The sequence below is a fragment of the Canis lupus genome, chromosome 5, assembly GCF_011100685.1.
Source record: "Canis lupus familiaris isolate Mischka breed German Shepherd chromosome 5, alternate assembly UU_Cfam_GSD_1.0, whole genome shotgun sequence".
Taxonomy (NCBI): Eukaryota; Metazoa; Chordata; class Mammalia; order Carnivora; family Canidae; genus Canis; species Canis lupus.
The window spans coordinates 48,243,856-48,247,510 of NC_049226.1; the positions used below are offsets into that span (position 1 = coordinate 48,243,856).

At 44.4% G+C, this 3,655-nt stretch overlaps 1 pseudogene; it reads right to left on the minus strand.

Annotated features, from left to right (window-relative positions):
* Positions 1 to 254: 254 nt before the first annotated feature.
* On the minus strand, positions 255 to 3,384 carry LOC119871761 (annotated as a pseudogene).
* Between the last annotated feature and the right edge of the window lie 271 nt (positions 3,385 to 3,655).

A 3,655-nucleotide genomic window follows, 5' to 3' on the forward strand; every position in this document is an offset into this window, starting at 1 on the left:
GGGTCTGAGTATCCTTGCACCAGCTATTTCTAAAGTAACTTTTATTCAAAATAATCAATATGTCAAAGGGGCACGTTTCGGGAGGCCTGCCCTTAGCCCTAGGAGATGAATTGTTATTACCTGAAGGCAGTGTGTGTGTGTGTGTGTGTGTGTGTGTGTGTGTGTAGCCTGTTTAGATCCTGACTCAAACACAGAAGAATACCCAAAACAGGAGAAAAAAAAGGAAAATTTGAACATGGGAGTGGATATTTGACTTAACTGACTGAGCCACCCAGGTGCCCCAACATTCCATTTCTGTTGTTAACTTCCTTGGCTGTAAGAAAGAACATTTGGTGCACTCCACTGGTTGGAATATTTTCTAATGCTGTATTGCTTTTTCCTGGTATTTCTTTCTTTTTTTTTTCCTGGTATTTCTTTTATAATTGTATGAATGGAGTTGAGTGGAGAGGTACTTGGACACATCCAATTGCTATGGTTATAAAGAGGTAGACAGGTAATGCAACTGCCCAGAGTTTTTGAGGCCAATAGATTAAGGCTAAGAAGTTTAGTTAAGATTCAGAAATAAAAGCCCACACCAGATTAGTATGAAGCCCAGCTGGGAGGGTAAGAAAACCTCAGGACATGTACAAATCACTTTTTCTGGCGTGGCGACATGAATGTTCCACCACTCTCCCTGTGGCTTTGGACAGTCTCAGGGCCAAGTCCTCTGCCCATGCGCCCACCTGACAGTGCAGGAAGGTGAGGGAAAAGGCCTTGGCCCCTGACCTACACTTTGTGGTGCCCGAGTAGCTTTAAGACAGACTACCCAGGAGGTTTGGGCAAACAGGCTGAGCAAGCGGGATCACAGTGATGACCAGTGCATCTTTGAGTCTGCCCAGCTCTTCAGACTTGACTGGCCCAGTCAGGATAGAAGATTTTGCCTGGTTCCAGTTGGATTACCAAATTGACACCCCTCTCACAGGCCAGGGCAACCTTAAGCCTGAAAGGAATGCTGAAGAAGGGGCGCCTGGGTGGCCCAGTTGGTCGAACATCTGCCTTTGGCTCAGGTCGTGAGACCAGGATCCTTGGATCAAGCCCTGCATCAGGCTCTCTGCTCTGTGGGGAGACTGCTGCTCCCTCTATCGCTCTCCCTGTCTGTGTGTGCACATGTGTACGTGTGTGCATGCGTGCTCTCTCTGTCAAATAAATAAAATCTTAAAAAAAAAAAAAAAAGAATACTGAAGAAAGCCAACCTGGAGTTCCAGCTGAGACACTGCCCTTCCACTTATTCTGTTCGGAATGCCCTTCCTCACCCAAATTCTGCCCTCCGTTCTAGGTCAATCAACCTATTTGTCTTCCCTTATTCAGGCACTCATCACTTTGCACAGCTACAGTTTACTTGGAATGCACCGATGTCCACCCATAAAGCTGGCTCCAGATTCAGGCTGTTGGTTGAGATCACCACTTTACCAGCTATGTGACTTTGAGTAAGTTAGGTACCGTCTCTGTGGGGCCTTTTAAAAAATTTTTTTTTTTTTTATTTACTTATGATAGTCACACACAGAGAGAGAGAGGCAGAGACACAGGCAGAGAGAGAAACAGGCTCCATGCACCGGGAGCCCGACGTGGGATTCGATCCCGGGTCTCCAGGATCGCGCCCTGGGCCAAAGGCAGGCGCCAAACCGCTGCGCCAACCAGGGATCCCCTAAAAATTTTTTAAAAGTAGGCAACATAGTACCTACTTCATGGTGTTGGGAGAATTTGAGATAATTCAACTAACGTGCTTTCACAGAGCTTAGAAGTCAGTAATACATGCACATTGCAAAAGTTTGTTAAATATAGGAAAGTACAGGGACGCCTTGGCTGGCTCAGTCCACAGAGCATGCAACTCTTGATCTCAGGGTCATGAGTTTGAGCCCCATCTTGGGCATAGAGCCTACTTAAAAAATAAAATACAAGAAAGTATAGAGAAGCAAAGATACCTCCAACAAGTTGATGCACATTCTTTCAGATTTTTCTATGCATACATGTACTTACATAAAATACTAACCTCTTACACCAGTGACCTTTCCCTCTTTGGGGATTTTGGTAAGATTTGAGTCAAAAAATAACTGGGGAAGAAATATATACATAACTCAAGCTTTCCAGCTCTGTTTCCTGTAAAATTAAAAACATTATAGTACCTACCTCATAGATTGTGGCTTGAATGCAGCAAAACATGCAAAAGTTTTTAGAACTGTGCCTAGAACAGGCCTGGTAAGCCTCAAATGTTTGTTATTAATTTTATCATTTATTTCAATGCTTGGCAGGTTTTTCTTTCCCTTTGAAAAGGTGTTACTCTTTTTTGGGGGGGGGGAGTTCACATTATTTCTGGGTAATAATTATTTTCATTGCTATTGTAAATGATATCCCTGCTCCTCTCCCCCATGTCTTGCTGATGTGTCGGAAAGTAGTAGCTGATATCTTACTGCTAATAGCTCATGACCTAGCATCTCCTGGGAAAGACAGATCTCACAAACAGATTAACATAGCGTGTTAATTGAAAAGATAAAGCTAAGCAGTGGGTTCTTTTTTTTTTTTTAATTTTTATTTATTTATGATAGTCAGAGAGAGAGAGAGGCAGAGACATAGGCAGAGGGAGAAGCAGGCTCCATGCACCGGGAGCCTGATGTGGGATTCGATCCCGGGTCTCCAGGATCGCGCCCTGGGCCAAAGGCAGGCGCCAAACCGCTGTGCCACCCAGGGATCCCTAAGCAGTGGGTTCTATGAATAGTAGAGAAGGCTGTCAGCCAAACTTGCAGGGGAGGACTGGGGAAGGATTGTCAGAAGCTGTCAAGGGGACTGTGTCTTGAAGGGTGAGCTTTTTGCACATCTTGCTGCACTCCCATAATTGCTTACCTCTTCCTCAGTGGAGGTGCCAAGCTTGGGGGGCTCTGGCTCCTGCTCCCACTGATGTTAGGACTTCAAGTATTAGAATACCTGCCCTGGGAATAGAGACCCTCTCCCTTTCCTTTTCACTGCACTTCTTCCTAAATTTCACAGAGACCACCCTCTTCTAACAGCTAGCCTTGAATCTGCAGCCAAAAAACCCGAGGGATTGGTTACAGCTCTCCTTTGGGATGTAGTAACTATTCTAGCCTGGAGGATATATCCTAATCTACTAATCTTTCTCTGGAGAAGAATGGTTTCTATGGAGACAGGATATTTAATCCTACCTGTTATTAAAGATTCTGGTTTCCTGTTTCTCATCACAATTTCGGGGCGGGGAAGCTCCTCTGGATTTATGTAATAAGAGCAAAACATTTCTTCTGAACAAGATTTTCTTCTGCAGGCACATGAATCAGGTAGATGGAAGACCTGCGCCATCTCCTGGTCATGAGTGTGAGTAGCTTTCTTAAGACCCATTGTTCTTTCTTATCAAATGCAGGTTTTTCCTTTCTTTCCTTGTTGCTAAATCTGAGGCTCTGGGAACTTCAATGGGTGTTCGGAGAAGACTCACCTGAGTTAGGTTAATGCAGATTCTGATTCCTGAGGGTGCAGCTGCCTGCATCGGGATTCTGATGTAAACTGCTCACCGACCACTCAGACACAGTAACGATAATAGGATGAAGGCCCAAATGTAAAACAAATAATGGTTTTTAAAAATTGTTTTCTAATTATAAAGGAAGATTTTGGG